This window comes from Heptranchias perlo, chromosome 24 (assembly GCF_035084215.1).
Source record: "Heptranchias perlo isolate sHepPer1 chromosome 24, sHepPer1.hap1, whole genome shotgun sequence".
NCBI lineage: Eukaryota > Metazoa > Chordata > Chondrichthyes > Hexanchiformes > Hexanchidae > Heptranchias > Heptranchias perlo.
In genome coordinates, this window is record NC_090348.1 from 5,651,811 (window position 1) to 5,674,339 (window position 22,529).

The window sequence follows — 22,529 nt, forward strand, 5'->3', positions numbered from 1 at the left end:
GGCCAATATCAATCCTTTAAAATCAACACCAAAAAACAGGTTACCGTATCATTTATGATAAATATCAGTTATCAAACCCCAAGGTTTCAACAGCGAACCCAATGAGACAATCAATGATCCGGAACAGCAGACAGAGGGATCCGCGGTACAGCAACCGAAGAGGAAAGAGTCACACTGGACTCCTCCGGAGGGTAGCTGCCCTCAGCTTGACATGTATGCCCAAGCTGTCAGGAAATGCGTCAATGCCAGATTCATCAGGCGCACTCAGAAGACAGTCCAGAATGTCACCCGAGCACAACGCAACGCCATCAACGCTCTCAAGACCAACCGCAACATAGTCATCAAACCAGCAGACAAAGGAGGAGCCATCGTCATACAGAACAGAACGGACTATTGCAAAGAAGCATACCGACAACTGGACAACCAGGAACACTACAGACGGTTACCCGCAGATCCGACCAAAGAACACACCCACCAGCTCAACAAACTGATCAAGACCTTCGATCCAGACCTTCAAAGCATCCTACGCACTCTCATCCCACGTACTCCCCGCGTGGGAGACTTCTACTGCCTCCTAAAGATACACAAAGCCAACACACCCGGACGTCCTATCGTATCAGGCAACGGAACCCTGTGTGAGAACCTCTCTGGATACATAGAGGGCATCCTGAAACCCATCATACAGGGAACCCCCAGCTTCTGTCGCGACACTACAGACTTCCTACAAAAACTCAGTACCCACGGACCAGTTGAACCAGGAACACTTCTCACCACGATGGACGTCTCGGCACTATACACCAGTATCCCCCACGATGACGGCATCGCTGCGACAGCATCAATACTCAACACCAACAACAGCCAATCTCCAGACGCCATCCTACAACTCATCCGCTTCATCCTGGATCACAATGTCTTCACCTTCAATAACCAGTTCTTTACCCAAACACACAGAACAGCCATGGGGACCAAATTCGCACCCCAATACGCCAACATTTTCATGCACAAGTTCGAGCAGGACTTCTTCACTGCACAGGACCTCCAACCAACACTATACACCAGATACATCGACGACATTTTCTTTCTATGGACCCACGGCGAGGAATCACTAAAGAGACTACACGATAACATCAACAAGTTCCATCCCACCATCAAGCTCACCATGGACTACTCCTCAGAATCAGTTTCTTTCTTGGACACACGAATCTCCATCAAAGACGGGCACCTCAGCACCTCACTCTACCGCAAGCCCACGGACAATCTCACGATGCTCCACTTTTCCAGCTTCCACCCTAACCACGTCAAAGAGGCCAACCCCTATGGACAGGCCCTGCGAATACACAGGGTCTGCTCAGACGAGGAGGAACGGGATGGACACCTACAGACTCTGAAAGATGCCCTGGTCATCGATCGACAGTTCCGACGGGCCACAACGAAAAATCGCATAGACCTCCTCAGAAGACTAACATGGGACGCAACCAACAGAGTACCCTTCGTCGTCCAGTACTTCCCCGGAGCGGAGAAACTACGCCATGTTCTCCGCAGCCTTCAACATGTCATCAATGACGACGAACACCTCGCTATGGCCTTCCCCACACCTCCACTACTCGCCTTTAAACAGCCACCCAACCTCAAACAGACTATCGTTCGCAGCAAATTACCCAGCTTTCAGGAGAACAGCGTCCACGACACCACACAACCCTGCCACGGTAACCGCTGCAAGACATGCCAGATCATCGACACAGATACCACCATCACACGAGAGGACACCACCCACCAGGTGCATGGTTCATACTCCTGTGACTCGGCCAATGTTGTCTACCTCATACGTTGCAGGAAATGATGCCCCGGAGCATGGTACATTGGCGAGACCATGCAGACACTGCGACAACGGATGAACGGACACCGCGCAACAATCGTCAGACAGGAGGGTTCCCTCCCAGTCGGGGAACACTTCAGCAGTCAGGGACATTCAGCCACCGATCTTCGGGTAAGCGTTCTCCAAGGCGGCCTTAGAGACACACGACAACGCAAAATCGTCGAGCAGAAATTGATAGCCAAGTTCCGCACCCATGAGGACGGCCTCAACCGGGATCTTGGGTTCATGTCACGCTACACGTTACCCCACCAGCGAACAAAAGCTATCTGTTTTTAATATAATGGGTCATTTGCTGGCTTTCTCTGCCTTCCGGATGTTTCTGCCTCTCTCTGTTTTTTTTCCTGTTTGTTTTTTTGTTGAATGTGTATTCGGGGGTTCTGTAGGTGACACCTCTCTGTCTGAACACGGTGATTGCCTTGGCAACGGGCAGTTGCAGGGGCAGTCTGTAAACACCATGTATTGTTCTATATGTATAAATGCGTAGGCTTTGAGGAGCTCCTGAACATTTACCTGAGGAAGGAGGAAGCCTCCGAAAGCTTGTAGATTTCAAATAAAAATTGTTGGACTATAACTTGGTGTTGTAAAATTGTTTACAATTATCATTTATCTCATTGCTGTTTGTGGGACCTTTCTGCACACATATGGGCTGCTGTATTTGCCTACATACTAACACTGACTACACTTCAAAAGTAATTTATTGGCTGTGAAGTACTGATGTCCTGAGGACATGAAATGCCAGTTTTTTTTTATATGGGAACATTGTCACCTTAGTAACAAGCCATCCTAACTTGGTCATATGTGGAGATGCCGGTGATGGACTGGGGTTGACAATTGTAAACAATTTTACAACACCAAGTTATAGTCCAGCAATTTTATTTTAAATTCACAAGCTTTTTCGGAAGGAGGAAGCCTCCGAAAGCTTGTGAATTTAAAATAAAATTGCTGGACTATAACTTGGTGTTGTAAAATTGTTTACAATTGTCATATGTAGTCATTCCTTCATAGTCACTGGGTCAATATACTAGAACACCCTACCTAACACCATTGTGGAAGCACCACCAGAGACTACACTGGTTCAATGATAAGGCCAACCATCACCATTACAGGAGCAACTAGGGATGAGCAATAAATGCAGAACATCCAAGAACAAAAGCAAACACAAACAAACTTTAAAGCAGCAAGTGTTGATATCAGTGTATATTAGAGGATGGGGCAGCAATCAATAGCTAGAGTGCAATTCACAGCAGAAAACACTTCTGTTAGTCTGCAGGCTATGAATCACACTGTGGGTGCCAAGTTCTACAGTGGAAGTTCTGCAGATGCAAGCTTACAAACATGTACATAGACAGTCCCCGACTGGTCAACTTTGAAATGTTCCAAGAAAATAGGGGGAAAAATGTCCCTGCCTTAACACGTGCAAGAAAAAAAAAACTCAGCTGAGTTACAGAACAAATCTGCTTAGGTTCAAACAATTTGAACATTTATAGCTAAGAGCCCTACATTGAATTAAATCATAAATGCAAGTTGTCAATTCAGATAATGGTGATCTCAATGTTCTAAAAATAACCAGTGCAATTTCTGTTGTGGTATGGACTTCGGTCACTGGCCGAGCCTACTGCACCAACTGGTGGCACTACTGATATAAAGTTCACTGTACACTACCTCTTCCCACCCATGCTAGCATTGTTCATGGCATGATACAGCAGCTAATGGTTAATTATAGATTAAATTCGATTGAGTCCATTACAAAATCCATAAAATTATCAAATGGAAAAAAGATATCTAGATGTTGTAAACGAAGAGCGTAGTTTTTTTTGTGCATTTTGCCTCTACTTCAATCAAAATTGAAAACCTAGCAACCATCCTAATATGCCGTCATTTTTGTTGCTCTATCAATTTGGAGCAACGCAAAGAGGCATCAGTAGCTTCCATTACAATTGAGTTATGCAGAGGCGGGTCAAAAAATAGGGTGGATATTTCCTTAGGCTTGACAAAACCATCCGTAGTTGAAAGATCACAACATCTAAAAAGAAAAGTATTTGAAGTAATGATACAAGGCTATAGGGAGAAATTAGTTTTGGATTGTTACCAAGAGCCAGCATAGAAACAATGAACTGATTGGCCTCCTGTGCTGTAAGCTTCTACAGTACAAACAGTTGCATCGGCAGGACACAATACCACTTAACTTCTCTCAACAAACGCATTTCAATTAGCCATGGTTAAGCCACACTTAGCAGATGCAGAGTTTATAAGAAAACCCAAAAATAAACTTAGAACAATGACACACAATACACATACATACAAATGTGCTGCAAAGTATTCTTTCCTTTCCAAGTATCATTTTTAAATCGGCTAACTATAGACAAAAACAAACCTTGTACTTAAAAAATTTGATCAATAAATGTCATGCAAAAAATATACACCTGAACTCCAAAGTGAAGAATTTAATATATCCTTGTGCCACTCTATTCCTCAATTGGTAAGTTGGAGTGAGTAGCAAGCAGTTTCCAGATCTCTGCTGATGCATTTCAATAACTGGCTGCGAGATGAACAATAGTAATTGAGGGTGCTCGATTCAGATTCTCTCTCCATGTGGGACAACAGAGCCTCTGCTTGGCTGACTCAGTAGCTTTATTGTTTAAACATCTTTTACCACCAGTCAGCATCCATTAATGCTGCCTAGATTAAACACGACCTGGGCTTCGGCATAATTTCACAGTTTGCAGATGATATGAAACTCTGAAATGTAGGAAACAACGTGAAGGATATTAACAGACTTCAGGAGGGCATAGACTGGTGGAATGGGCAGATACATGCAGATGAAATTTAATGCGGAGAGGTGCGAAATGATCATTTTGGTAGGAAGAATGAGGAGAGCCAATATAAACAAAATGGTACAATTCTAAAGGGGGTGCAGGAACAGAGCCCTGTATGTGCACAAATCTTTGAAGGTGGCAGGACAGGTTGAGAAAGTGGTTAAGAAAGCATATGGGACCCTGGGCATAATCTATTGAGAGAGTACAAAAGCAAGGAAGTGATGTTGAACCTCCAAAAAACACTGGTTCGGCCACAACTGGAGTATTGTATCCAATTCTGGGCATCGCACTTTAGGAAGGATGTGAAGGCCTGAGAGAGGGTGCAGAAAAGATTTATTAGAATGGTTCGGATGAGGGATTTCAATTACATGGATAGACTGGAGAAGCTGGGGTTGTTCTCCTTAGAGCAGAGAAGGTTAAGAGGAGATTTGATAGAAATGTTCAAAATCAAAGGGTTTAGATAAAGTAAATAAAGAGAAACTGTTCCCATTGGTGGAAGGGTCATGAACCAGAGGACACAGATTTAAGGTGACTGGCAAAAGAACCAAAGGCGACATGAGGAAAAACTTTTTTTTAAGCGAGTAGTTATGATCTGGAATGGGCTGCCTGAACAGGTGGTAGTAGCAGATTCAATCGTGGCTTTCAAAAAGGAATTGGATAACTATGGAGAGAAAAAAATTGCAGGGCTGTGGGGAAAGAGCGGGGGAATGGGACTAACTGGATTGCTCTTACAAAGCCAGCACAGGCTCGATGGGCTGAATGACCTCCTTCTGTGTTGTAACGATTCTATATATGCACTCCACACTCCACCCGAAAGCCATTAATGAAATTACTGAATACTTTGGGTTGTGGTACTCTGATGGAAGTGTTGCATCCTCAGAGTAAAATTCTTTTGCCCTTAAAGATAATTTCACATTTCGACTTCAGCTTCTAACGTTTAAATGCATGCAAAGTCAACAGGCCATATTCATATACAACAACTTGAATTTATATAACACCTTTAATGTAGTAAAACACCCCAAGCTTCACAGAAGGGTTATCAAACAAAATTTGGTAGCCATTTAAGGAAATATTGGACAGGTGACCAAAAGCTTGGTTAAAAATGTAGGTTAAGAGGAAGAGAAGCGACGAGGTTTAGGACATGAATTCCAGAGCTTAGTGCCTAGGCAGCTGAAGGCACGGCCGCCACTGGTGGAGCGATGAAAATTGGGGATGTGTAAGAGGCCTGAATTGTGCAGAGATCTTGAAGGGCTGTAGGAGGTTACAGAGATAGGGAGGGGCGAGACCACGGAGGGATTTGAAAACAAGAAAATTCAATTCTCGACAAGCAGGCCATTATAACAGATCATCACAGTTGAGCTTAATCCTGTCCTTGCCCAACATCTGACTGTGCACTTCCTGCAGGGATCACTGGATATTTAGCAGGAGTGCTCAGTAACTCACCATCTTAAGCAGTGAGCCATTGGGGCATCCTGGACAATTCTAATGCAAATCCAGTCTGCCCATATCTACTCCACAGACCCTGGATATGGATGGGATTTCCAACCCTTGATGAGATCAGACCAATTACTCTATTGCTATTTATTTCTAAAGCTATACACATAGCTTTTTTTGGTATATGGAAATGGAAGCCAAGTGTGGGAAAACATTCAGGTGACATCAAACTGGAAAAGTGAGCTAGTTGCCTGAATTTCTTTGAACACAGTCAAACATTTAACTAAATACTAAAGTTCGTAATTGTCGTTACCACAAATATAAAAGCTCAGTTCTTCACGTCACAAAAGAGAAAAAGGCAAGTTGCATAGGATTCTACTTTGTAATTTCAATCTTGATAGCACAGGGAGTTTTGATTAGCAATACAGATTTTCACAGAAAAGCTGGATGCTCAATTTTGCTTAATGTTGCAGAGCAAATAGCTCAAATTGTGAACTGAAGTAAACCAAATAAAAGGGTATCCAAAAGCTAATGTTGGAACCTCAAATTAAACTACATAAGTGCTAAGCATTTAAACTTATTTAAAAAGGACACCATAATTGAGTGTGCTTGGCACTGCGGGGAAAAGGGGCGGTGAGCTTCAGTGGATCCACCTTACAACACATTTCAAAATTATCTAAATGTACAGAATGATGGGATGTGCTCTACCCCCCAAATCAAGGCACTGACCATAATTTACTTGTGGGAAATGAATCATTCATGGCTCCTGATCAAGTACCCTATTTAGAAAATGTTCTGTAAACAGTTGAAATAATTTTCAAACCTGTAATTTGAGTGTAAGCACAACACTCAATGAAGTTTTTTTTAAAAAACTGTCCGTGGAACAAATTGGAATTAACTTTTTACATGACTGGAATTGGATACAGTTTAAGTTACCTAAGCTCAATATTTTCAATCACAGTTGGGATTGTGTCATACGCCAATTTATCATTGAAACACACATCTTCCCCACCCTGGAGAATTGTAGCCTATCCAGAGTTGCTCGAGCTGAGGAAATGATAGTTTACCCCCTTGGAGGGATCGTGTGTAATCCACCTTTATCTACACTGAATTTGGCACCAGTCAGTGCCAACAGTAACTTAGCACAGACATTCTTGATGCCATTTGGTGCCAATGAACTCACCCCAACAGTATCCAACCCCAGCAAATGCCTAGGCACAATAAAAGTCAGGAAGTCAGAGTGCTAGGTGTCACTTGATGCTGGCATTTCCTTGAGGCTCAAGAGTTCCAAGATGTTTTCAGACAGCCCTAATGGTGTATTCATCTATCCTGCCCAGAATAACAGCCACTCCCTTTTGACTATTTTGTGAACTTTAATGCAAATTTCTCAACTCTTGGCATCATGTTTAGGTGACAGGCATTTTATGCCATCAGCAATCACAAATGGAGTATTGCATTTAGCAATGTATTTGAGTGCAGCTATGCTGACCCTACCATGAAGTGCTTTGTTTTCCCATACAAGCAATGCACGAGTCCTTAAAGCAACCACAGCCCAGCTGGAGCATATACGGAGTTCCTTACTGCTTCATTTAATATGACAATTTTTTTTTGAACTAACTGAGAAAACCTCAGACATCTTATTCAGAACTTAAGTGTTACACAAAACAAATGTCCAAACAGTGCTAAATTGGGAAACATCTGGAAAAAAAAACGTTGGCCTACAATTGTAGAATCAGTGAGGTTTAAAATGTCATACTGGTCATATTAGCAATCAGAACAATACAAGCAGGGAAACAATTATACTACCCACTGCACCACTATGGAGCAGAGTAGCACAACTCAATATGCCCTTAAACCCATGTGCATAGTAATTTACTATCCATATAATTTCAGTTGCTAGGAGTTGACAGGGCATTGTGCAATCTTTCCTACCAGCAACTGTAGTTTACTATGCCACTGAAGGTTTTTAAAAAAAGACAGATGAAAGCAGACCTCTCACCGGCTGTGGTATGCAGAGGAAGACCCGTAATCTGGACAACCTCCAAAGTAGTCTTGCATCAATACTGTCGAGATCAAGCCAGCACCAACGGCATTACACTGCAATCTTGGTACTGGTACAACAAATCTCAGCATCAGAAGTGCAGTACAACAACAACATTGCTTTCTGAAGAATTTTTGGAATATTACCTAGGCTAGTCCTTGCACACCTCATTTGCCATCTGAAAACTAATAAGCTGTTTTAGAACAATGCAAGACAGCACTACCAAGTTGTGCTACTGGTTTCACACCACACTACTTGGGCAAAGCATGCATAGAGCTTCACTCACCACTGTTTGTGGACAACCTCAAATTAATTCAGCTTTAAAAGTCTAAAAAGATGGTTTTGCACTAGTTGCAGTTAAACTACAACAGTTTGACAGCAGAGCAGTGGGACTGGCTTTTTGATTGCTCTAGCAGCATTGGCACAGACGCTGTAGGTTGAATAGTTACCTTCTGCGCTGTAAAAGCTTTTGGAATGAGTGCAGCCCAGAATGATACTGGGACTTAAAGGATTAAACTTGAGACCAGGTTGCATAAACTTGGCTTGAATTCCTTTGAGTATAGAAGATTGAGGGGTGATCCAATCGAGGTGTTTAAAATGACAAAGGATTTGATAGATACGGAGAGGCTATTTCCTCTGGTCGGGAATTCCAGAACGAGGGACAATTTTAAAATTAGAGCCAGGCCACTGACTAGCAAAATCAAGAAGCACTTCTTCACACAAAGGATAATGCAAAATTGGAACTGGGCTGGGAGCAGTTGGGCCAGATTCTTTTGGGCTCTTAATCCCCACCAATGCTGTTAGACCTCAATTTTTCCCACCCCAGTGCTCAGAGACCACTTCTTTGTCCACCCCCTCATGGTACTATACCCCAGGATCTTCCAGCTGCAGGAGACGCCCCCATTCCGCCACAGTGCTCCAAGATCCGAGCACTCTTCACTACCACCATACCCTGGGACCCTCTCCAGTGCTACCAGACTGAGCCATCCTCCGCTTCAGCATTGCACAGTCCCCTCCAATTCTGACACACCCACGGATCACTTCAATGCTCTAAACTCCAGTAATGCTATATCCAGAGTCTAAATCTCCGGTCCTAACAGGCTACAATACCTCTCCCCCAATGCTCCCAGATCAGAGGCCTCCCCATGAACCTCAGGATCCCCACCACACTGCCAAACTCCAACACCCTCGTCTCATTTCTGCCAAACCCAAGACACCCACCTTCATTACTGCTAAATTGCACAACCACCCCAAGTGCTGCTAAATGAGTACCTCACTTCAACCTGGTAACAATTTTAAAAGGCCAGAAAGCACAAGATGAACACATGAAAATTGGAGTACATAGGTAAAGGAATGCTTTATAATTCCAATGACACTGAGTTACAGTTTTCATAGAAATATGGAGTTAGAGGAATTAAATCACAAGAATCCCAGAATACAATAGAATTTCACTAGTCTGTCACTGTAGAGAATTAGCCCCAATAACATTCAGCTGTTATAAAAAGTGCATCTTCTGACTTTCCATGAGCAAAGCCACAGGAGAACAGCTAATATAAAAGCTTGACGTACACATGCACTAAGTGGTCGTCAGACTCAAGTCATTGACTATTTCCCCTGCTCTTCAAATAGTGCTGTGGATCTTTAACATCCACCTGAAACAATTCATTTTCTACTGCAAATCCATGCTAAATCCTGCAACCATCCCAAGTGCTGCTAAGTGCTAGGTTGATCTTGCTGTGTATTCTCCACTGCTCACTCTCTATTTTACTACATTAGTTACACATAACCCACCTTTCATAAACCGAGCTGACTCTCCCAACCATTTCATGCTTTTCCAAGTGCACACCTTTCTGATCCCAATATCTAGCAGTTTTCCCCATTACTGACATTAAACTTACGGTACAATTATATGGTTTGTCCTTCCCTCAAGTATTGGTGTAATATTCCTTTACCTTCCAATCATCTGTTGCCCCATAATGCAGTGAGCTTTGGATTATGATTAGCACCTTGACCATTACTTTTAATAGTAAGCAACCATTTGGGCTTAAGTATTTCTCTGGACTCAATTGCATTTGTTTATTCATCACAATTGTGTTTTATTTGTAAACAATTTTACAACACCAAGTTATAGTCCAGCAATTTTATTTTAAATTCACAAGCTTTCGGAGGCTTCCCCCTTCCTCAGGTGAACGATGTGAAATGAAGTCCTCGAAATGAAATCGCATTTATAATTCACAGAATTCACTCTGTGAATTATAAATGCGATTTCATTTCGAGGACTTCATTTCACATCGTTCACCTGAGGAAGGGGGAAGCCTCCGAAAGCTTGTGAATTTAAAATAAAATTGCTGGACTATAACTTGGTGTTGTAAAATTGTTTACAATTGTCAACCCCAGTCCATCACCGGCATCTCCACATCGTGTTTTATTTGAGCAGCTCACGTCTCTCTCCTTCACTAATCCCTTAGTCTTCCCTGTATTTCTAGAATATCTTTTCATAGATCCATGTCATCATACTTAAACTTTAAAAAAAAACACTAGGTCAACCTCCTTAGGCCCACCCATACCTTTAATTAAAAGCAAAATACTGCAGACGCTGGAAATCTGAAATAGAACAGAAAATGCTGTAAATACTCAGCAAGTCAGGCAGAATCTGTGAAAAAACAGTTAATGTTTCAGATCGAAGACCTTCCATCAGAATTTAATTCTCTTTCTCCCCCCCCCCCCCCCCGATATACTTATGAAAATCTTTGCTATTACCCCTGCCAACTACAAGTCCCCTCCCCAACCCTCCGCCTGATCCCATAACCAGTGTTTTTCCTCATCTCCATCTGTTGCTTTCTATAAAATCACATCTCCCATTTTAAGCCCTTACATCAAATACAGGCCCCAACCACACAGACTATGGTTGCATCAGCCAGAAATAATCTACTAATTAACTTTCTGAATGGATTCCATTGCTGGTTTGCAGATTTACCACTAATCTTTCCCACCATTAGTTAATTCATTACTCATTGCTCCAAAGTTGGCTTTGTACAAGTCAAAAACTTTGGTTTGTGGCTCTTTTGCTCCTTCAAGCAGTAATGAACTCAATAATATGGCAACTATCCCCAAGGTGCTCCCATACTACCACACCACTATATCTAGCTCACTGCTCATAATTATAGCAACTGGTCCCATGTTGGCTTTAAGGCATGTTGCTTTAGAAAACTATCTTGAATGCATTCAATAAATCTATTTCTCTTCCAGTATCTTTGCAAGTTACAATTGCCCATTATAGTCCTCTCAGATCTGCATATAATCACGAGTCTTCCCCCATTCCTTCGTTCCACCCAGTGATTCCACTTGAGATCTCCTGACTGCCATCCGCTCCCATTTCACCGACCTTATCGTCTCCCTGCCTCAATTTACCATGATTGACTTCTGTAGGATTACCCAAATTTCTCCCTGCCCCCTCTTCACATTACCGTGAATTCCCCTTTAGTTTAAATCCTCCTCCACTGTTTCATTTACCCTCTGAATATAGGTACCAGGTCAGTAAAGTCTTTCCCCACAATCTGAAACTCTGATTTCTGGTCTTCATTTAAGCCATGCAACTGTGTCATGTCTGCTTTTCACCAACTGACCTAGCTCAGGGTAATCGTGAAATCACTTCTTAAAAAGGTCTTGAACTTCAACCGCCGGGATATAATGGACCAACAGCATAGAACACTAGTAGCAAAGCCAGTCTGCAAAATTCAAAAATAGAATTACCCCCCTCCCCCAATCTCCAAGGAAAAAAATACAATAAAAAAAATAACTGAATAACTACAGGGAAGACACCTCACCTTCAGGATTATGGTGACCCTAAGTTAGTTGAAGTTCTTTCAAGTTGTTTGTCAGCTGAGCACATCCCCATTTGTCAAAGATTATTGACTTTCACTCAGATATTCAGTACTTCCACATTGCACCTGAACTATGAAAATCTATTTTTCTAGGCAAAAGTGGCATTTTACATCTTTTGTTACTCATTGGTTTCGTAAACCAGCTGGTATAACTTTCAGCCCTGATTTCCATACATACACACATTTTTAAAATACCAGATTCAAAATTTTAAACACTGTCAGTTCATAAAAGACTGCAAATGTGAGACAAAAATGACCATCTTAATTACTCCTGACACCATTGCGGCAATAAAATCAAGACTCAAAACACTGATGCCTACTTAAATTTCCTTCCCAGGACATCAAAACTGGAACGCTACCTCCCTCAGGCTTTTAAAAGCTACGCTGCGCGTCATAAGGGCATATGAATAAAAGGAGCAGTAGGCCATACAGCCCCTTGAGCCTGCTCCGCCATTCAATCAGATCATGGCTGATTTTCAACCTCAACTCCACTTTCCTGCCCAATCCCCATATCCCTTGATTCCCCTAGTGTCCAAAAATCTATCCATCTCAACCTTGAATATACTCAAAGACTCAGCATCCACAGCCTCTGGGGTAGAGAATTCCAAAGATTCACAACCCTCTGAAGAAATTACTCCTTATCTCAGTCTTGAATGGCCGACCCCTTATCCTACGACTATGCCCTCTAGTTCGAGACTCTCCAGCCAGGGGAAACAACCTCAGCATATACCCTGTCAAGCCCCCTCAGAATCTTGTATCTTTCAATGAGATCACCCCTCATTCTTCTAAACTCCAGAGTATAGGCCCATTCTACGCAACCTCTCCATTAGGACAACCCTGTCATCCCAAGAATTAATCTAGTGAACCTTCGTTGCACCATTTCTAAGGCAAGTGTATCCTTCCTTAGATAAGGAGACCAAATCAGTACACAGTACTCCAGGTGTGGTCTCAAAGCCCTGTAGAATAGTAAGACTTACTTACTCTTGTACTCCAACCCTCTTGCAATAAAGGCCAACATGCCATTTGCCTTCCTGATTGCTTGCTGTACCTGCATACTAACTTTGTGTTTCTTATTCAGAGAGACTTGAGTGTCCTCGTACATCAACATTTAATAGTTTCTCACCTTTTTGAAAAAAAGTTTTTCTATTCTTCCAAAATGAATAACTTCACATTTCCCCACATTATACTCCATCTGCCACCTTCTTGCCCACTCACTTAACCTGTGCAGACACTGTCCTCCTCACAGCTTACTTTCCCACCTAATCATTTCTTGTTGACTTATTTCTCCTACTCTTGTCAACTCCCAAGTCCTGCACAATTTTGCGCTCAAAAGTCCAGTATAGGATGGCCAGTTGCAGCACAGAATAGTGAACTTCTACTTTTCACACCAACATCCTTCTGATGTGAAACGGTCAGCATAGTTCCAAAATACAGGCATGTAGCACCAAACTGTCCAATGCCCAATAGAATTTATACTGAATGTACACACAGGCCATTTGGCCCAACAGGTCCATGCTGGTGTTTATGCTCCACATGAGCCTCCTCCCATCGTTCATCTAACTCCATCAGCATATCCTTCTATTCTTTTCTCCCTCATGTGTTTATCTAGCTTCCCCTTAAATGCATCTATGCTAGTCACCTCAACTACTACCTGAACTTCTTATAGTGAGTTCCACATCCTAACCATTCTCTAGGTGAAGAAGTTTCTCCTGAATTCCCATTTGGCTTTTAGTGACTATCTTATATTTATGATACCTAGTTCTGGTCTCCTCTGCAAGTAGAAACATCTTCTCCACATCTACCCTATCAAACCCTTTCATAATCTTAAGACTTCTATCAGGTCACTCCCCAGCCTTCTATTTTCTAGAGAAACAGCCCCAGCCTGTTCAGCCTTTCCTGATAGCCTCGTAAATCTTTTTTGCACTGTCTCCGTGCCTCTATATCCTTTTCATAATATGGAGACCAGAACTGTGCACAGTATTTCAAGTGCAGTCTAACCAAGGTTCTATACAAGTTTAACATAACTTCTCTGCTTTTCAATTCCATTCCTCTAGAAATGAACCCCAGTGCTTTGTCCAATTTTTTTTAAATGGCCTTATTAACCTACGTTGCAACTTTTAGTGGTGTATCTGTACCCACAGATCCTTCCGCTCCTCTATCCCATTTAGATTCTTATTTTCCAAGCAGTATGTGGCCTCGTTCTCACTACCAAAATATACCACCTCACACTTATCTATATTGAAATTCATTTGCCAATTACACACCCATACTGCAAGTTTATTAATGTCTTCCTGTATTTTGTCACAAATTAAATTAGATCACCTAAACAAGCTTCAAGGCCAGTAAAAAGGCTTTTTTGCCCCTGCTAATCTGGACTGGACACAAATGCAGACTCAAGACATGAGAGCAATCCTTTAACTGCAACATCCTGTATTAGATTTCAACAATAAAACATATTAGATTACTGCAAGCCATCCAACAGGATACGAGCAGTGCACTTAATGTTAGACAATCAACAGTCTGATTTTTTAATAAAAACTGGCGAACCTAGATATTTCAAAATATTAGAAATGCAAAGAATCTAAGGGACAAAAACTTGGCCTACAATGCTGAAAGCAAGTCACTATTTAAGTCTAGATTTATACATAGTCCAATATCTATTACATATTAAAAACGGTACGTGGTTACAACATTCTTGTAACATTGAGCACGTATGAGGCAGCTGGAGTAACATTATGTGATCCATTTACTTGAGTGGCACCCCTCTAACGTTACGTGACCATCAAATGAACAAAAAGCCTTTTCTGCCAAATGTTGGTGTGAGTCCCAATTTCAGCCATGGGTTGGCGTCACAGCCATCCTTTGCTTGGAGAATGTTACCTTTACCAACAGGTGTGCCAAAGTAAACCAAGTCCAAGGCAGAATAAAATCAGAAGCACCAAAATTAAACCTGCACGAGTTAAAATGAGGAGATAGTTGTTCAAGAGGATAGAACACCAAATGGACAGGATGATGGCCTGTGAATATCGGAGAGATCAAGCAGCAGGATATGAAAGTGTAAGAGAACAGCAGATTTTGTTAAGAACATAACACGTACCTACACAGCCCAAAAAGCAGCGCTCTGCAACAGCTGGCGCGAACAAAAGCAACGGGCAGAAAGCAAACCGAAACCAGGAACAATTGAGTTGCACAAGCAACAATATTGTAAGCATATCCCAACCACACATTGGATTCCTCCCTCTGATCAGAGATATTGTGCTATTCTCAACCCCCCCCCCCACCCAGCACAGTATTCCCCCATGAGCATAGATATATAGAAGGAAGCCAGACCTGGCCCCTCACTGAGCAGAAATAATGACACTCACCTTACTGCCCCTTCCCACCCCACTGAGCAGCATCTAGGTGTGTGGAACCAGCCACCCTGCATACCTCCCCCCCCAACCGCAATGAACATTGGAATCCCTCTCAGCCAAGCAACACTGCCTCCCACACCAACCATTGCTCTGGTGATCAGAGCCCACACACTCCATCCAAGTATATCTCCCAACACAGACAGTCACTTCAGAGCCTTACTGCTCAGCTGAACAACCTAGACAGGCTCGTGAGGAGCCTATCGTCCTCTGATTGACCACTCAGCTGATCGGAACCAACCTCCCTGTCCTCCTTTCCCACATTCTTCTCTGCTTCCCCATCGCTCCTCTTTCTCTACCCCCCCCCCCACCCCACCATCCTCTTCAACCCCCCACTCCCTTCTTGGTCTTCACACGTTTGGCTTGAAGACTACACTTCGTCTTGACTCCGTGTGTGCAATGCCACAGGAAAGCAACTATTATCATAATGTATTAAAAATCTTACATGTGCACACCTTGCTTCCTATGGTCAGGTTTGTCATACTTCCTGCCAACTCAAGTTCCTATGCTCACATTTATAATGAAAATTACCCATGTAAACTTATGCTGTAATTACACCCTCCACAGTTTTGCATCTCCAAGCTCCTCAGCCCATGCCTCAGAGAAGCCCCTAAACTCCAACCAACTCTACTTCCCAAATTGCTGGATGTTTTGCTAACTATAATATCAAAATCAAAGTATTGTACAAGGACAGAAATTATGACTTGAAAATGGGGACCAAATTATATCAGCATGCCCTGGTCCAATTATCCCCCACCTTCTAACCCCACTTCACCTGGCCTTGAACTGTGCGCAACACCACAGGAAATTGACCAGTCTTACCCCCACCTGACCCAGCATTAGAAATATCAAACTCCAGTGAGTTGAGCCATCACCTACACCAAGCCTTAGCTTCCAGTGCATCTATGCAATGGACTTGGTAGGATGACTAGGGTGCTGGTAAATAGATGTCAGGTTTCAGCTTCAGTATGCAGCTGCAGAAGGGACTCCATGGGGTTTAAGGCTTATTGTTAGTAGAGAGCTTTACTCTGCTAGTTTCTCATCATATAGAATACAGAGACTAGGTTCTAAAAACATCATGCTACATCTTCACCTAAACAAGTACAAAATTAAGTGGAGAAAATAACAGTAAACTTAGTTTGTCATCGCACCAAGTCCCATTCACCCATCACCCCTGTGCTCACTGACCTACATTGGCTCCCGATCCAGAAACGCCTTTTAAAATTCTCATCCTTGTTTTCAAATCTCTCCATGGGCTCACCCCTCCCTACCTCTGACCTCCTCCAGCCCCACAACTCAGATCTCTGCATTCCTCCAATTCTTGGCTCTTGCACATCCCCGATTTCAAATTGCTCCACCATTGGCAGCCGTGCCTTCAGCTGCCTAGGCTCTAAGCTCTGCAATTCCCTCCCTAAACTTCTCACCACCCACCTCCCCCTCCTTTAAGATGTTCCTTAAAACCTACCTCTTTGACCAAGCTTTTGGTCACCCATCCTAATATCTTATGTGGCTTGGTGTAAAATTTTGTTTGATAACACTGAAGTGCCTTGGGATGGTTTAGTACATTAAAGGCACTATATAAATGCAAGTTGCTGAACCCCTTCATTGCACTGTTGCCTTCAACACCGACAACTTGTACAGCTGCTGGGACTGGTATTGGGTTCCATGGAGCATCAAGTTTACTCATTTTAAGTAGGCCTTTCTTCCCCTTTTGACAAAGGCTGAGCTGGCCAAACAACCTTGTCAACCTTCAGTCAACAGGCCGACCACTGCTGAAAACCAGCAGCAAAGATGGGGGTTCCCCCCCTCAAAAACAATCAAAATACCACTTTTGGGAAGTTGTTCCCAGCTTCAAACTGGACCAGAGGAGGAAGAAAAAAACCCACAGTAATAACTTGTTAGTTTCTTAGTGAGACTAGATTAGGGAAAGTAAACTACAAAATTTTAAATAGGGAAAAATGATATGCAAGTGTTTTAAACTTCTAAAGCTGTTCTAAATGTTTTACTTGGATCAGATTGTTACAGTAATACTCAATGTTTCAGTAGCTATTTAATTAGTGCTTCAGCATTATGGTGTACAAATCAAAAGGCAATTGCCCCAGGGAGACTGGAAATCTCCCTGGTGAAAGTCCAAGTAACAAGTTGCAAAATCTTATCTTTCAGTATTACAGTACAAAAGTTTCTTCGTGGCACTCTAAAATCCTTCACAAATTTACATGATTAATTAACCTGGGTGGTAACAAGGTCAACTGACAGGAAGGCAGTTTAACTAGACAATACACTTTGTACTCCGATAAACACTCCTGCATAAATTACACACCTCTGGGTGCTGCCGTTCATAAACATCAACAGCTCCTTCCAGTAGTTCATTAATGCCAACGACCCAATTATATTGCACAATTGTCACGGACAATACATTTGGTCAGCAAGACTTGTAGGTACCTGTAGCTCAGCCTCCAACCAAGGCAGTTTGCTTGAAGAATCAGGCCAGCAATAATATGGCTGCCAGCAGGTAAGCAACTGAAACACTCAAAACTCTAGCCCCACCAGTGGTAATAGCCACTACATGCATAATTTTTTCCCAGTCATTGGGAAGGGCATTAAATAATAAGTGCCTTCAAATAAACTGCATGTATCTAGCTGTTTTGAAGTTGACCCCAGGCACTGTTATGCAATATAAAACAGCCTGGCAGACTGGGAGCCAGAATCCTCCAAATGGTCCAGCCACAAGGATTTTGTATAGGGGGAAATAGTGTAATGTACCAAATGATGCCACAGCATGCATTCTTTTACTAGTGTGCTACCAAAAAAAATCTCAAATCACTGCTTGCAATTCAGACACCGACTGACCACAATCCTGGTTACCACCTTCAAGATTTAAAAATGGGACAGAAGTGATTACATTGCTATAAAGAGCAACACACGTGTTCAACAGACTAACAAGTTTAGAGAACGGTCAGCTACCACTGACTTGTATTATACATTCAAAGGGCATTTGACAAACATGACAGCACACACTTAAAACAAGGAATATCATGTGGTAGAAATGCTTGCCAAGTCAAGATGTTTGCATATATACACTTCAAGCTGTCTGGATTTCTGAATGTGGCCCCCAGGCAGGTTTCATCAGCTGACATCAATGGGCAATCAGCATCATCCCTGCTCCTGGATTCCAATCCCAGCATTCATTCCCAAGTTAAAGGCTTGGTACTGGCTGAGACTGGAATCCAACCAGTACTAATTCATTTAGAGGCAAGCTCCACAGTCACTATCCATAAGTAGGAGATATTTCAATCCCCAGGCTTCTCAATAACAGGAGACAAACTGACAAGTCAGGTCTCCCTTTGCATCATCCTCAGTCACATTTCCTTCATGGAGTGTCGGGGGCAAAAAGAAAAAAAAGGATTGTTTCCTTGCTCCAGCCTCTGTCCACATAGCGACTATTTTGCGTTGAAATAACTTGACTGTGATGTTTCCCTTCAAGTGACGCAGTTAGAGATTCATCTTCCCTATTCTAACAATGCACAATAACCTCACTTGACACCCATACAATGAAGTATTACTATCGCTAATTCTTCCCAAGAAACCTACATCGACTGCAACGGATATTACTGTCTAACAACTAATATAGAAACAATACACATCGGATGCCACATGCAAAGACTGAATGAGAAGGGATTAAAGACAGAACATTGCAACAGTGCTGTTGAGAAGAAACAAAGCAACAGCGATCTACTAAAAATCAACTTGACAATTCAAAATAGCTCGATCCCCGAACTGCAGATCAGTTTTACACACACTACTCGGGATGGCACCCGTTTAACCGAGCTTGTAATACATTTGCTATAAAATTGCAAGGAACATCTTTAGATCCAATAACTCGCAGATCCATCATCAGCAAACCGGGTTTTCAGGGGCAACAGACCGCCAAAAAGTGGGGGTAGGGAGATTACAAAGTACCATTGCTATTTTATGTCGTGGACTGGGCTCCATACTTAAGACCTAAGCCTATCTTAAATCGTTCGTAAATGTAGCACGTGTAAGAAACCCAACAGAACCGAGATAACCCCACAGGAGAAAGGTTTGGATTGGCTGCCTTTATTAAACCCGCTCTTTAGGCAGCTCGCCACGAGGCCGCATTGGATGGAAGGAAGGGCTCGGGGGAAAAAAAAGAAGGGGGCTGGGAGAGAGAGAGAGAAAAAAAAAAGAGGGGGGCTGGGAGAGAGAGAAAAAAAAAAGAGGGGGGCTGGGAGAGAGAGAGAGAAAAAAAAAAGAGGGGGGCTGGGAGAGAGAAAAAAAAAAGAGGGGGGCTGGGAGAGAGAGAGAGGGAAAAAAAGAGGGGGGCTGGGAGAGAGAGAGAGAAAAAAAAAGAGGGGGGCTGGGAGAGAGAGAGAGAGAAAAAAAAGAGGGGGGCTGGGAGAGAGAGAGGGAGAAAAAAAAGAGGGGGGCTGGGAGAGAGAGAGGGGAGAAAAAAGAGGGGGGCTGGGAGAGAGAGAGGGGAGAAAAAAGAGGGGGGCTGGGAGAGAGAGAGGGGAGAAAAAAGAGGGGGGCTGGGAGAGAGAGAGGGGAGAAAAAAGAGGGGGGCTGGGAGAGAGAGAGGGGAGAAAAAAGAGGGGGGCTGGGAGAGAGAGAGGGGAGAAAAAAGAGGGGGGCTGGGAGAGAGAGAGGGGAGAAAAAAGAGGGGGGCTGGGAGAGAGAGAGGGGAGAAAAAAGAGGGGGGCTGGGAGAGAGAGAGGGGAGAAAAAAGAGGGGGGCTGGGAGAGAGAGAGGGGAGAAAAAAGAGGGGGGCTGGGAGAGAGAGAGGGGAGAAAAAAGAGGGGGGCTGGGAGAGAGAGAGGGGAGAAAAAAGAGGGGGGCTGGGAGAGAGAGAGGGGAGAAAAAAGAGGGGGGCTGGGAGAGAGAGAGGGGAGAAAAAAGAGGGGGGCTGGGAGAGAGAGAGGGGAGAAAAAAGAGGGGGGCTGGGAGAGAGAGAGGGGAGAAAAAAGAGGGGGGCTGGGAGAGAGAGAGGGGAGAAAAAAGAGGGGGGCTGGGAGAGAGAGAGGGGAGAAAAAAGAGGGGGGCTGGGAGAGAGAGAGGGGAGAAAAAAGAGGGGGGCTGGGAGAGAGAGAGGGGAGAAAAAAGAGGGGGGCTGGGAGAGAGAGAGGGGAGAAAAAAGAGGGGGGCTGGGAGAGAGAGAGGGGAGAAAAAGAGGGGGGCTGGGAGAGAGAGAGGGGAGAAAAAAGAGGGGGGCTGGGAGAGAGAGAGGGGAGAAAAAAGAGGGGGGCTGGGAGAGAGAGAGGGGAGAAAAAAGAGGGGGGCTGGGAGAGAGAGAGGGGAGAAAAAAGAGGGGGGCTGGGAGAGAGAGAGAGAGGAGAAAAAAGAGGGGGGCTGGGAGAGAGAGAGAGAGGAGAAAAAAGAGGGGGGCTGGGAGAGAGAGAGAGAGGAGAAAAAAGAGGGGGGCTGGGAGAGAGAGAGAGAGGAGAAAAAAGAGGGGGGCTGGGAGAGAGAGAGAGGGGAGAAAAAAGAGGGGGGCTGGGAGAGAGAGAGAGGGGAGAAAAAAGAGGGGGGCTGGGAGAGAGAGAGAGAGGGGAGAAAAAAGAGGGGGGCTGGGAGAGAGAGAGAGAGAGGGGAGAAAAAAGAGGGGGGCTGAGAGAGAGAGAGAGGGGAGAAAAAAGAGGGGGGCTGAGAGAGAGAGAGAGAGGGGAGAAAAAAGAGGGGGGCTGAGAGAGAGAGAGAGAGGGGAGAAAAAAGAGGGGGGCTGAGAGAGAGAGAGGAGAAAAAAGAGGGGGGCTGAGAGAGAGAGAGGAGAAAAAAGAGGGGGGCTGAGAGAGAGAGAGGAGAAAAAAGAGGGGGGCTGAGAGAGAGAGAGAGGAGAAAAAAGAGGGGGGCTGAGAGAGAGAGAGGAGAAAAAAGAGGGGGGCTGAGAGAGAGAGAGGAGAAAAAAGAGGGGGGCTGAGAGAGAGAGAGGAGAAAAAAGAGGGGGGCTGTGAGAGAGAGAGAGGAGAAAAAAAGAGGGGGGCTGTGAGAGAGAGAGAGAGAGAGGAGAAAAAAGAGGGGGGCTGAGAGAGAGAGAGAGAGGAGAAAAAAAGAGGGGGGCTGTGAGAGAGAGAGAGAGGAGAAAAAAGAGGGGGGCTGAGAGAGAGAGGAGAAAAAAGAGGGGGGCTGAGAGAGGAGAAAAAAGAGGGGGGCTGAGAGAGAGAGGAGAAAAAAGAGGGGGGCTGAGAGAGAGAGAGGAGAAAAAAGAGGGGGGCTGAGAGAGAGAGAGAGAGGAGAAAAAAGAGGGGGGCTGAGAGAGAGAGAGAGAGGAGAAAAAAGAGGGGGGCTGAGAGAGAGAGGAGAAAAAAGAGGGGGGCTGAGAGAGAGAGGAGAAAAAAGAGGGGGGCTGAGAGAGAGAGAGGAGAAAAAAGAGGGGGGCTGAGAGAGAGAGAGAGAGAGGAGAAAAAAGAGGGGGGCTGTGAGAGAGAGAGAGAGGAGAAAAAAGAGGGGGGCTGTGAGAGAGAGAGAGAGGAGAAAAAAGAGGGGGGCTGTGAGAGAGAGAGAGGAGAAAAAAGAGGGGGGCTGTGAGAGAGAGAGAGGAGAAAAAAGAGGGGGGCTGAGAGAGAGGAGAAAAAAGAGGGGGGCTGAGAGAGAGAGGAGAAAAAAGAGGGGGGCTGAGAGAGAGAGGAGAAAAAAGAGGGGGGCTGAGAGAGAGAGAGAGAGGAGAAAAAAGAGGGGGGCTGAGAGAGAGAGAGAGAGGAGAAAAAAGAGGGGGGCTGAGAGAGAGAGGAGAAAAAAGAGGGGGGCTGAGAGAGAGAGAGGAGAAAAAAGAGGGGGGCTGAGAGAGAGAGAGAGAGGAGAAAAAAGAGGGGGGCTGAGAGAGAGAGAGAGAGGAGAAAAAAGAGGGGGGCTGAGAGAGAGAGAGAGAGGAGAAAAAAGAGGGGGGCTGAGAGAGAGAGAGAGAGGAGAAAAAAGAGGGGGGCTGAGAGAGAGAGAGAGAGGAGAAAAAAGAGGGGGGCTGAGAGAGAGAGAGAGAGAGAGGAGAAAAAAGAGGGGGGCTGAGAGAGAGAGAGAGAGGAGAAAAAAGAGGGGGGCTGAGAGAGAGAGAGAGAG

At 44.2% G+C, this 22,529-nt stretch overlaps 1 protein-coding gene across 1 annotated transcript in view; it reads right to left on the bottom strand.

Annotated features, from left to right (window-relative positions):
* Positions 1-22,529, bottom strand: part of LOC137341529 (diphosphoinositol polyphosphate phosphohydrolase 2-like) — a 55,690-nt gene that overhangs the window by 30,279 nt on the left and 2,882 nt on the right. The gene's annotated exons all lie outside the window — the stretch shown is intronic.